General features: G+C 45.8%; 27 non-coding genes and 5 pseudogenes across 27 annotated transcripts; all 32 read left to right on the top strand.

Annotated features, from left to right (window-relative positions):
- The first annotated feature begins 38 nt into the window (after positions 1-38).
- On the top strand, positions 39-158 carry LOC118959855 (annotated as a pseudogene).
- A 260-nt stretch (positions 159-418) lies between these two features.
- On the top strand, positions 419-537 carry LOC118959716. The gene has a single exon (XR_005048077.1). It is a non-coding gene; the product is annotated as a 5S ribosomal RNA (ribosomal RNA).
- Positions 538-797: 260 nt separating this feature from the next.
- LOC118959849 lies at positions 798-916 on the top strand (annotated as a pseudogene).
- Positions 917-1,093: 177 nt separating this feature from the next.
- LOC118959831 lies at positions 1,094-1,213 on the top strand. The gene has a single exon (XR_005048193.1). It is a non-coding gene; the product is annotated as a 5S ribosomal RNA (ribosomal RNA).
- Positions 1,214-1,390: 177 nt separating this feature from the next.
- On the top strand, positions 1,391-1,509 carry LOC118959774. Its single transcript, XR_005048136.1, has one exon. It is a non-coding gene; the product is annotated as a 5S ribosomal RNA (ribosomal RNA).
- Positions 1,510-1,686: 177 nt separating this feature from the next.
- Positions 1,687-1,805, top strand: LOC118959715. The gene has a single exon (XR_005048076.1). It is a non-coding gene; the product is annotated as a 5S ribosomal RNA (ribosomal RNA).
- Positions 1,806-1,982: 177 nt separating this feature from the next.
- On the top strand, positions 1,983-2,101 carry LOC118959713. Its single transcript, XR_005048074.1, has one exon. It is a non-coding gene; the product is annotated as a 5S ribosomal RNA (ribosomal RNA).
- Positions 2,102-2,361: 260 nt separating this feature from the next.
- On the top strand, positions 2,362-2,480 carry LOC118959848 (annotated as a pseudogene).
- A 177-nt stretch (positions 2,481-2,657) lies between these two features.
- On the top strand, positions 2,658-2,777 carry LOC118959830. The gene has a single exon (XR_005048192.1). It is a non-coding gene; the product is annotated as a 5S ribosomal RNA (ribosomal RNA).
- A 177-nt stretch (positions 2,778-2,954) lies between these two features.
- On the top strand, positions 2,955-3,073 carry LOC118959773. Its single transcript, XR_005048135.1, has one exon. It is a non-coding gene; the product is annotated as a 5S ribosomal RNA (ribosomal RNA).
- A 177-nt stretch (positions 3,074-3,250) lies between these two features.
- Positions 3,251-3,369, top strand: LOC118959712. Its single transcript, XR_005048073.1, has one exon. It is a non-coding gene; the product is annotated as a 5S ribosomal RNA (ribosomal RNA).
- Positions 3,370-3,629: 260 nt separating this feature from the next.
- LOC118959846 lies at positions 3,630-3,748 on the top strand (annotated as a pseudogene).
- Positions 3,749-3,925: 177 nt separating this feature from the next.
- Positions 3,926-4,045, top strand: LOC118959829. The gene has a single exon (XR_005048191.1). It is a non-coding gene; the product is annotated as a 5S ribosomal RNA (ribosomal RNA).
- Positions 4,046-4,222: 177 nt separating this feature from the next.
- Positions 4,223-4,341, top strand: LOC118959772. The gene has a single exon (XR_005048134.1). It is a non-coding gene; the product is annotated as a 5S ribosomal RNA (ribosomal RNA).
- A 177-nt stretch (positions 4,342-4,518) lies between these two features.
- LOC118959711 lies at positions 4,519-4,637 on the top strand. The gene has a single exon (XR_005048072.1). It is a non-coding gene; the product is annotated as a 5S ribosomal RNA (ribosomal RNA).
- A 177-nt stretch (positions 4,638-4,814) lies between these two features.
- Positions 4,815-4,934, top strand: LOC118959799. Its single transcript, XR_005048161.1, has one exon. It is a non-coding gene; the product is annotated as a 5S ribosomal RNA (ribosomal RNA).
- Positions 4,935-5,111: 177 nt separating this feature from the next.
- Positions 5,112-5,231, top strand: LOC118959798. Its single transcript, XR_005048160.1, has one exon. It is a non-coding gene; the product is annotated as a 5S ribosomal RNA (ribosomal RNA).
- A 177-nt stretch (positions 5,232-5,408) lies between these two features.
- LOC118959779 lies at positions 5,409-5,527 on the top strand. Its single transcript, XR_005048141.1, has one exon. It is a non-coding gene; the product is annotated as a 5S ribosomal RNA (ribosomal RNA).
- Positions 5,528-5,704: 177 nt separating this feature from the next.
- LOC118959761 lies at positions 5,705-5,823 on the top strand. The gene has a single exon (XR_005048122.1). It is a non-coding gene; the product is annotated as a 5S ribosomal RNA (ribosomal RNA).
- A 177-nt stretch (positions 5,824-6,000) lies between these two features.
- On the top strand, positions 6,001-6,120 carry LOC118959797. Its single transcript, XR_005048159.1, has one exon. It is a non-coding gene; the product is annotated as a 5S ribosomal RNA (ribosomal RNA).
- A 177-nt stretch (positions 6,121-6,297) lies between these two features.
- LOC118959796 lies at positions 6,298-6,417 on the top strand. Its single transcript, XR_005048158.1, has one exon. It is a non-coding gene; the product is annotated as a 5S ribosomal RNA (ribosomal RNA).
- A 177-nt stretch (positions 6,418-6,594) lies between these two features.
- On the top strand, positions 6,595-6,714 carry LOC118959795. Its single transcript, XR_005048157.1, has one exon. It is a non-coding gene; the product is annotated as a 5S ribosomal RNA (ribosomal RNA).
- Positions 6,715-6,891: 177 nt separating this feature from the next.
- On the top strand, positions 6,892-7,011 carry LOC118959786. Its single transcript, XR_005048148.1, has one exon. It is a non-coding gene; the product is annotated as a 5S ribosomal RNA (ribosomal RNA).
- Positions 7,012-7,271: 260 nt separating this feature from the next.
- Positions 7,272-7,390, top strand: LOC118959710. The gene has a single exon (XR_005048071.1). It is a non-coding gene; the product is annotated as a 5S ribosomal RNA (ribosomal RNA).
- A 177-nt stretch (positions 7,391-7,567) lies between these two features.
- On the top strand, positions 7,568-7,687 carry LOC118959794. The gene has a single exon (XR_005048156.1). It is a non-coding gene; the product is annotated as a 5S ribosomal RNA (ribosomal RNA).
- Positions 7,688-7,864: 177 nt separating this feature from the next.
- Positions 7,865-7,984, top strand: LOC118959793. Its single transcript, XR_005048155.1, has one exon. It is a non-coding gene; the product is annotated as a 5S ribosomal RNA (ribosomal RNA).
- Positions 7,985-8,161: 177 nt separating this feature from the next.
- On the top strand, positions 8,162-8,281 carry LOC118959850 (annotated as a pseudogene).
- A 177-nt stretch (positions 8,282-8,458) lies between these two features.
- Positions 8,459-8,578, top strand: LOC118959791. The gene has a single exon (XR_005048153.1). It is a non-coding gene; the product is annotated as a 5S ribosomal RNA (ribosomal RNA).
- Positions 8,579-8,838: 260 nt separating this feature from the next.
- LOC118959775 lies at positions 8,839-8,957 on the top strand. The gene has a single exon (XR_005048137.1). It is a non-coding gene; the product is annotated as a 5S ribosomal RNA (ribosomal RNA).
- A 177-nt stretch (positions 8,958-9,134) lies between these two features.
- LOC118959790 lies at positions 9,135-9,254 on the top strand. Its single transcript, XR_005048152.1, has one exon. It is a non-coding gene; the product is annotated as a 5S ribosomal RNA (ribosomal RNA).
- Positions 9,255-9,431: 177 nt separating this feature from the next.
- Positions 9,432-9,551, top strand: LOC118959789. The gene has a single exon (XR_005048151.1). It is a non-coding gene; the product is annotated as a 5S ribosomal RNA (ribosomal RNA).
- Positions 9,552-9,728: 177 nt separating this feature from the next.
- Positions 9,729-9,847, top strand: LOC118959746. Its single transcript, XR_005048107.1, has one exon. It is a non-coding gene; the product is annotated as a 5S ribosomal RNA (ribosomal RNA).
- Positions 9,848-10,000: the final 153 nt, after the last annotated feature.

Here is a 10,000-nt window from a genome sequence, read left to right as displayed (position 1 = left end):
GTATATGCAATTTCATCCACTTTTTGAGATTGCCTTTCGCTTACGGCCACACCGGCCTGAGTACGCCTGATCTCGTCCGATCTCGGAAGCTAAGCAGGGTCGGGCCAGGTTAATACTTGGATGGGAGACCCGCCTGGGAATACCAGGTGCTGTAAGCTTTTTGTCACTGCCTTGTGGAATTTTAACTCTTTGTCCGTTTTTTCCCACAAGGCTGAAATATGTGCCCTCGCTTTGAAATAAGTAAGCAAGGTTAGTTTGTATTTCATCCAACAATCTGTGCTACAAATTATGGCTACAGTATATGCAATTTCTTCCACTTTTTGAGTGACACAAAGATGCTTATCTAAATGGTGGAAATGCAACAGCTGTTAATCAGGCTCACTTTGACTTTACATGGTGCACCAAGAGATAGTTTCTCGCTTACGGCCACACCGGCCTGAGTACGCCTGATCTCGTCCGATCTCGGAAGCTAAGCAGGGTCGGGCCTGGTTAGTACTTGGATGGGAGACCGCCTGGGAATACCAGGTGCTGTAAGCTTTTTGTCACTGCCTTGTGGAATTTCAACTCTTTGTCCGTTTTTTCCCACAAGGCTGAAATATGTGCCCTCGCTTTGAAATAAGTAAGCAAGGTTAGTTTGTATTTCATCCAACAATCTGTGCTACAAATTATGGCTACAGTATATGCAATTTCTTCCACTTTTTGAGTGACACAAAGATGCTTATCTAAATGGTGGAAATGCAACAGCTGTTAATCAGGCTCACTTTGACTTTACATGGTGCACCAAGAGATAGTTTCTCGCTTACGGCCACACCGGCCTGAGTACGCCTGATCTCGTCCGATCTCGGAAGCTAAGCAGGGTCAGGCCTGGTTAGTACTTGGATGGGAGACCGCCTGGGAATACCAGGTGCTATAAGCTTTTTGTCACTGCCTTGTGGAATTTCAACTCTTTGTCCGTTTTTTCCCACAAGGCTGAAATATGTGCCCTCGCTTTGAAATAAGTAAGCAAGGTTAGTTTGTATTTCATCCAACAATCTGTGCTACAAATTATGGCTACAGTATATGCAATTTCATCCACTTTTTGAGATTGCCTTTCGCTTACGGCCACACCGGCCTGAGTACGCCTGATCTCGTCAGATCTCGGAAGCTAAGCAGGGTCGGGCCTGGTTAGTACTTGGATGGGAGACCCGCCTGGGAATACCAGGTGCTGTAAGCTTTTTGTCACTGCCTTGTGGAATTTCAACTCTTTGTCCGTTTTTTCCCACAAGGCTGAAATATGTGCCCTCGCTTTGAAATAAGTAAGCAAGGTTAGTTTGTATTTCATCCAACAATCTGTGCTACAAATTATGGCTACAGTATATGCAATTTCATCCACTTTTTGAGATTGCCTTTCGCTTACGGCCACACCGGCCTGAGTACGCCTGATCTCGTCCGATCTCGGAAGCTAAGCAGGGTCGGGCCTGGTTAGTACTTGGATGGGAGACCGCCTGGGAATACCAGGTGCTATAAGCTTTTTGTCACTGCCTTGTGGAATTTCAACTCTTTGTCCGTTTTTTCCCACAAGGCTGAAATATGTGCCCTCGCTTTGAAATAAGTAAGCAAGGTTAGTTTGTATTTCATCCAACAATCTGTGCTACAAATTATGGCTACAGTATATGCAATTTCATCCACTTTTTGAGATTGCCTTTCGCTTACGGCCACACCGGCCTGAGTACGCCTGATCTCGTCCGATCTCGGAAGCTAAGCAGGGTCGGGCCTGGTTAGTACTTGGATGGGAGACCGCCTGGGAATACCAGGTGCTGTAAGCTTTTTGTCACTGCCTTGTGGAATTTCAACTCTTTGTCCGTTTTTTCCCACAAGGCTGAAATATGTGCCCTCGCTTTGAAATAAGTAAGCAAGGTTAGTTTGTATTTCATCCAACAATCTGTGCTACAAATTATGGCTACAGTATATGCAATTTCATCCACTTTTTGAGATTGCCTTTCGCTTACGGCCACACCGGCCTGAGTACGCCTGATCTCGTCCGATCTCGGAAGCTAAGCAGGGTCGGGCCTGGTTAGTACTTGGATGGGAGACCGCCTGGGAATACCAGGTGCTGTAAGCTTTTTGTCACTGCCTTGTGGAATTTCAACTCTTTGTCCGTTTTTTCCCACAAGGCTGAAATATGTGCCCTCGCTTTGAAATAAGTAAGCAAGGTTAGTTTGTATTTCATCCAACAATCTGTGCTACAAATTATGGCTACAGTATATGCAATTTCTTCCACTTTTTGAGTGACACAAAGATGCTTATCTAAATGGTGGAAATGCAACAGCTGTTAATCAGGCTCACTTTGACTTTACATGGTGCACCAAGAGATAGTTTCTCGCTTACGGCCACACCGGCCTGAGTACGCCTGATCTCGTCCGATCTCGGAAGCTAAGCAGGGTCAGGCCTGGTTAGTACTTGGATGGGAGACCGCCTGGGAATACCAGGTGCTATAAGCTTTTTGTCACTGCCTTGTGGAATTTCAACTCTTTGTCCGTTTTTTCCCACAAGGCTGAAATATGTGCCCTCGCTTTGAAATAAGTAAGCAAGGTTAGTTTGTATTTCATCCAACAATCTGTGCTACAAATTATGGCTACAGTATATGCAATTTCATCCACTTTTTGAGATTGCCTTTCGCTTACGGCCACACCGGCCTGAGTACGCCTGATCTCGTCAGATCTCGGAAGCTAAGCAGGGTCGGGCCTGGTTAGTACTTGGATGGGAGACCCGCCTGGGAATACCAGGTGCTGTAAGCTTTTTGTCACTGCCTTGTGGAATTTCAACTCTTTGTCCGTTTTTTCCCACAAGGCTGAAATATGTGCCCTCGCTTTGAAATAAGTAAGCAAGGTTAGTTTGTATTTCATCCAACAATCTGTGCTACAAATTATGGCTACAGTATATGCAATTTCATCCACTTTTTGAGATTGCCTTTCGCTTACGGCCACACCGGCCTGAGTACGCCTGATCTCGTCCGATCTCGGAAGCTAAGCAGGGTCGGGCCTGGTTAGTACTTGGATGGGAGACCGCCTGGGAATACCAGGTGCTATAAGCTTTTTGTCACTGCCTTGTGGAATTTCAACTCTTTGTCCGTTTTTTCCCACAAGGCTGAAATATGTGCCCTCGCTTTGAAATAAGTAAGCAAGGTTAGTTTGTATTTCATCCAACAATCTGTGCTACAAATTATGGCTACAGTATATGCAATTTCATCCACTTTTTGAGATTGCCTTTCGCTTACGGCCACACCGGCCTGAGTACGCCTGATCTCGTCCGATCTCGGAAGCTAAGCAGGGTCGGGCCTGGTTAGTACTTGGATGGGAGACCGCCTGGGAATACCAGGTGCTGTAAGCTTTTTGTCACTGCCTTGTGGAATTTCAACTCTTTGTCCGTTTTTTCCCACAAGGCTGAAATATGTGCCCTCGCTTTGAAATAAGTAAGCAAGGTTAGTTTGTATTTCATCCAACAATCTGTGCTACAAATTATGGCTACAGTATATGCAATTTCTTCCACTTTTTGAGTGACACAAAGATGCTTATCTAAATGGTGGAAATGCAACAGCTGTTAATCAGGCTCACTTTGACTTTACATGGTGCACCAAGAGATAGTTTCTCGCTTACGGCCACACCGGCCTGAGTACGCCTGATCTCGTCCGATCTCGGAAGCTAAGCAGGGTCAGGCCTGGTTAGTACTTGGATGGGAGACCGCCTGGGAATACCAGGTGCTATAAGCTTTTTGTCACTGCCTTGTGGAATTTCAACTCTTTGTCCGTTTTTTCCCACAAGGCTGAAATATGTGCCCTCGCTTTGAAATAAGTAAGCAAGGTTAGTTTGTATTTCATCCAACAATCTGTGCTACAAATTATGGCTACAGTATATGCAATTTCATCCACTTTTTGAGATTGCCTTTCGCTTACGGCCACACCGGCCTGAGTACGCCTGATCTCGTCAGATCTCGGAAGCTAAGCAGGGTCGGGCCTGGTTAGTACTTGGATGGGAGACCCGCCTGGGAATACCAGGTGCTGTAAGCTTTTTGTCACTGCCTTGTGGAATTTCAACTCTTTGTCCGTTTTTTCCCACAAGGCTGAAATATGTGCCCTCGCTTTGAAATAAGTAAGCAAGGTTAGTTTGTATTTCATCCAACAATCTGTGCTACAAATTATGGCTACAGTATATGCAATTTCATCCACTTTTTGAGATTGCCTTTCGCTTACGGCCACACCGGCCTGAGTACGCCTGATCTCGTCCGATCTCGGAAGCTAAGCAGGGTCGGGCCTGGTTAGTACTTGGATGGGAGACCGCCTGGGAATACCAGGTGCTATAAGCTTTTTGTCACTGCCTTGTGGAATTTCAACTCTTTGTCCGTTTTTTCCCACAAGGCTGAAATATGTGCCCTCGCTTTGAAATAAGTAAGCAAGGTTAGTTTGTATTTCATCCAACAATCTGTGCTACAAATTATGGCTACAGTATATGCAATTTCATCCACTTTTTGAGATTGCCTTTCGCTTACGGCCACACCGGCCTGAGTACGCCTGATCTCGTCCGATCTCGGAAGCTAAGCAGGGTCGGGCCTGGTTAGTACTTGGATGGGAGACCGCCTGGGAATACCAGGTGCTGTAAGCTTTTTGTCACTGCCTTGTGGAATTTCAACTCTTTGTCCGTTTTTTCCCACAAGGCTGAAATATGTGCCCTCGCTTTGAAATAAGTAAGCAAGGTTAGTTTGTATTTCATCCAACAATCTGTGCTACAAATTATGGCTACAGTATATGCAATTTCATCCACTTTTTGAGATTGTCTTTCGCTTACGGCCACACCGGCCTGAGTACGCCTGATCTCGTCCGATCTCGGAAGCTAAGCAGGGTCGGGCCTGGTTAGTACTTGGATGGGAGACCCGCCTGGGAATACCAGGTGCTGTAAGCTTTTTGTCACTGCCTTGTGGAATTTCAACTCTTTGTCCGTTTTTTCCCACAAGGCTGAAATATGTGCCCTCGCTTTGAAATAAGTAAGCAAGGTTAGTTTGTATTTCATCCAACAATCTGTGCTACAAATTATGGCTACAGTATATGCAATTTCATCCACTTTTTGAGATTGCCTTTCGCTTACGGCCACACCGGCCTGAGTACGCCTGATCTCGTCCGATCTCGGAAGCTAAGCAGGGTCGGGCCTGGTTAGTACTTGGATGGGAGACCCGCCTGGGAATACCAGGTGCTGTAAGCTTTTTGTCACTGCCTTGTGGAATTTCAACTCTTTGTCCGTTTTTTCCCACAAGGCTGAAATATGTGCCCTCGCTTTGAAATAAGTAAGCAAGGTTAGTTTGTATTTCATCCAACAATCTGTGCTACAAATTATGGCTACAGTATATGCAATTTCATCCACTTTTTGAGATTGACTTTCGCTTACGGCCACACCGGCCTGAGTACGCCTGATCTTGTCCGATCTCGGAAGCTAAGCAGGGTCGGGCCTGGTTAGTACTTGGATGGGAGACCGCCTGGGAATACCAGGTGCTGTAAGCTTTTTGTCACTGCCTTGTGGAATTTCAACTCTTTGTCCGTTTTTTCCCACAAGGCTGAAATATGTGCCCTCGCTTTGAAATAAGTAAGCAAGGTTAGTTTGTATTTCATCCAACAATCTGTGCTACAAATTATGGCTACAGTATATGCAATTTCATCCACTTTTTGAGATTGCCTTTCGCTTACGGCCACACCGGCCCGAGTACGCCTGATCTCGTCCGATCTCGGAAGCTAAGCAGGGTCGGGCCTGGTTAGTACTTGGATGGGAGACCGCCTGGGAATACCAGGTGCTGTAAGCTTTTTGTCACTGCCTTGTGGAATTTCAACTCTTTGTCCGTTTTTTCCCACAAGGCTGAAATATGTGCCCTCGCTTTGAAATAAGTAAGCAAGGTTAGTTTGTATTTCATCCAACAATCTGTGCTACAAATTATGGCTACAGTATATGCAATTTCATCCACTTTTTGAGATTGCCTTTCGCTTACGGCCACACCGGCCTGAGTACGCCTGATCTCGTCCGATCTCGGAAGCTAAGCAGGGTCGGGCCTGGTTAGTACTTGGATGGGAGACCCGCCTGGGAATACCAGGTGCTGTAAGCTTTTTGTCACTGCCTTGTGGAATTTCAACTCTTTGTCCGTTTTTTCCCACAAGGCTGAAATATGTGCCCTCGCTTTGAAATAAGTAAGCAAGGTTAGTTTGTATTTCATCCAACAATCTGTGCTACAAATTATGGCTACAGTATATGCAATTTCATCCACTTTTTGAGATTGCCTTTCGCTTACGGCCACACCGGCCTGAGTACGCCTGATCTCGTCCGATCTCGGAAGCTAAGCAGGGTCGGGCCTGGTTAGTACTTGGATGGGAGACCCGCCTGGGAATACCAGGTGCTGTAAGCTTTTTGTCACTGCCTTGTGGAATTTCAACTCTTTGTCCGTTTTTTCCCACAAGGCTGAAATATGTGCCCTCGCTTTGAAATAAGTAAGCAAGGTTAGTTTGTATTTCATCCAACAATCTGTGCTACAAATTATGGCTACAGTATATGCAATTTCATCCACTTTTTGAGATTGCCTTTCGCTTACGGCCACACCGGCCTGAGTACGCCTGATCTCGTCCGATCTCGGAAGCTAAGCAGGGTCGGGCCTGGTTAGTACTTGGATGGGAGACCCGCCTGGGAATACCAGGTGCTGTAAGCTTTTTGTCACTGCCTTGTGGAATTTCAACTCTTTGTCCGTTTTTTCCCACAAGGCTGAAATATGTGCCCTCGCTTTGAAATAAGTAAGCAAGGTTAGTTTGTATTTCATCCAACAATCTGTGCTACAAATTATGGCTACAGTATATGCAATTTCATCCACTTTTTGAGATTGCCTTTCGCTTACGGCCACACCAGCCTGAGTACGCCTGATCTCGTCCGATCTCGGAAGCTAAGCAGGGTCGGGCCTGGTTAGTACTTGGATGGGAGACCCGCCTGGGAATACCAGGTGCTGTAAGCTTTTTGTCACTGCCTTGTGGAATTTCAACTCTTTGTCCGTTTTTTCCCACAAGGCTGAAATATGTGCCCTCGCTTTGAAATAAGTAAGCAAGGTTAGTTTGTATTTCATCCAACAATCTGTGCTACAAATTATGGCTACAGTATATGCAATTTCTTCCACTTTTTGAGTGACACAAAGATGCTTATCTAAATGGTGGAAATGCAACAGCTGTTAATCAGGCTCACTTTGACTTTACATGGTGCACCAAGAGATAGTTTCTCGCTTACGGCCACACCGGCCTGAGTACGCCTGATCTCGTCCGATCTCGGAAGCTAAGCAGGGTCGGGCCTGGTTAGTACTTGGATGGGAGACCGCCTGGGAATACCAGGTGCTGTAAGCTTTTTGTCACTGCCTTGTGGAATTTCAACTCTTTGTCCGTTTTTTCCCACAAGGCTGAAATATGTGCCCTCGCTTTGAAATAAGTAAGCAAGGTTAGTTTGTATTTCATCCAACAATCTGTGCTACAAATTATGGCTACAGTATATGCAATTTCATCCACTTTTTGAGATTGCCTTTCGCTTACGGCCACACCGGCCTGAGTACGCCTGATCTCGTCCGATCTCGGAAGCTAAGCAGGGTCGGGCCTGGTTAGTACTTGGATGGGAGACCCGCCTGGGAATACCAGGTGCTGTAAGCTTTTTGTCACTGCCTTGTGGAATTTCAACTCTTTGTCCGTTTTTTCCCACAAGGCTGAAATATGTGCCCTCGCTTTGAAATAAGTAAGCAAGGTTAGTTTGTATTTCATCCAACAATCTGTGCTACAAATTATGGCTACAGTATATGCAATTTCATCCACTTTTTGAGATTGCCTTTCGCTTACGGCCACACCGGCCTGAGTACGCCTGATCTCGTCCGATCTCGGAAGCTAAGCAGGGTCGGGCCTGGTTAGTACTTGGATGGGAGACCCGCCTGGGAATACCAGGTGCTGTAAGCTTTTTGTCACTGCCTTGTGGAATTTCAACTCTTTGTCCGTTTTTTCCCACAAGGCTGAAATATGTGCCCTCGCTTTGAAATAAGTAAGCAAGGTTAGTTTGTATTTCATCCAACAATCTGTGCTACAAATTATGGCTACAGTATATGCAATTTCATCCACTTTTTGAGATTGCCTTTCACTTACGGCCACACCGGCCTGAGTACGCCTGATCTCGTCCGATCTCGGAAGCTAAGCAGGGTCGGGCCTGGTTAGTACTTGGATGGGAGACCCGCCTGGGAATACCAGGTGCTGTAAGCTTTTTGTCACTGCCTTGTGGAATTTCAACTCTTTGTCCGTTTTTTCCCACAAGGCTGAAATATGTGCCCTCGCTTTGAAATAAGTAAGCAAGGTTAGTTTGTATTTCATCCAACAATCTGTGCTACAAATTATGGCTACAGTATATGCAATTTCATCCACTTTTTGAGATTGCCTTTCGCTTACGGCCACACCGGCCTGAGTACGCCTGATCTCGTCCGATCTCGGAAGCTAAGCAGGGTCGGGCCTGGTTAGTACTTGGATGGGAGACCCGCCTGGGAATACCAGGTGCTGTAAGCTTTTTGTCACTGCCTTGTGGAATTTCAACTCTTTGTCCGTTTTTTCCCACAAGGCTGAAATATGTGCCCTCGCTTTGAAATAAGTAAGCAAGGTTAGTTTGTATTTCATCCAACAATCTGTGCTACAAATTATGGCTACAGTATATGCAATTTCTTCCACTTTTTGAGTGACACAAAGATGCTTATCTAAATGGTGGAAATGCAACAGCTGTTAATCAGGCTCACTTTGACTTTACATGGTGCACCAAGAGATAGTTTCTCGCTTACGGCCACACCGGCCTGAATACGCCTGATCTCGTCTGATCTCGGAAGCTAAGCAGGGTCGGGCCTGGTTAGTACTTGGATGGGAGACCGCCTGGGAATACCAGGTGCTGTAAGCTTTTTGTCACTGCCTTGTGGAATTTCAACTCTTTGTCCGTTTTTTCCCACAAGGCTGAAATATGTGCCCTCGCTTTGAAATAAGTAAGCAAGGTTAGTTTGTATTTCATCCAACAATCTGTGCTACAAATTATGGCTACAGTATATGCAATTTCATCCACTTTTTGAGATTGCCTTTCGCTTACGGCCACACCGGCCTGAGTACGCCTGATCTCGTCCGATCTCGGAAGCTAAGCAGGGTCGGGCCTGGTTAGTACTTGGATGGGAGACCCGCCTGGGAATACCAGGTGCTGTAAGCTTTTTGTCACTGCCTTGTGGAATTTCAACTCTTTGTCCGTTTTTTCCCACAAGGCTGAAATATGTGCCCTCGCTTTGAAATAAGTAAGCAAGGTTAGTTTGTATTTCATCCAACAATCTGTGCTACAAATTATGGCTACAGTATATGCAATTTCATCCACTTTTTGAGATTGCCTTTCGCTTACGGCCACACCGGCCTGAGTACGCCTGATCTCGTCCGATCTCGGAAGCTAAGCAGGGTCGGGCCTGGTTAGTACTTGGATGGGAGACCCGCCTGGGAATACCAGGTGCTGTAAGCTTTTTGTCACTGCCTTGTGGAATTTCAACTCTTTGTCCGTTTTTTCCCACAAGGCTGAAATATGTGCCCTCGCTTTGAAATAAGTAAGCAAGGTTAGTTTGTATTTCATCCAACAATCTGTGCTACAAATTATGGCTACAGTATATGCAATTTCATCCACTTTTTGAGATTGCCTTTCGCTTACGGCCACACCGGCCTGAGTACGCCTGATCTCGTCCGATCTCGGAAGCTAAGCAGGGTCGGGCCTGGTTAGTACTTGGATGGGAGACCCCCTGGGAATACCAGGTGCTGTAAGCTTTTTGTCACTGCCTTGTGGAATTTCAACTCTTTGTCCGTTTTTTCCCACAAGGCTGAAATATGTGCCCTCGCTTTGAAATAAGTAAGCAAGGTTAGTTTGTATTTCATCCAACAATCTGTGCTACAAATTATGGCTACAGTATATGCAATTTC

The sequence above is a fragment of the Oncorhynchus mykiss genome, unplaced genomic scaffold (assembly GCF_013265735.2).
Source record: "Oncorhynchus mykiss isolate Arlee unplaced genomic scaffold, USDA_OmykA_1.1 un_scaffold_567, whole genome shotgun sequence".
Taxonomy (NCBI): domain Eukaryota; kingdom Metazoa; phylum Chordata; class Actinopteri; order Salmoniformes; family Salmonidae; genus Oncorhynchus; species Oncorhynchus mykiss.
The sequence above is the reverse complement of the archived record's forward strand: the minus strand, read 5'-3'. Positions and strand labels throughout refer to the sequence as shown.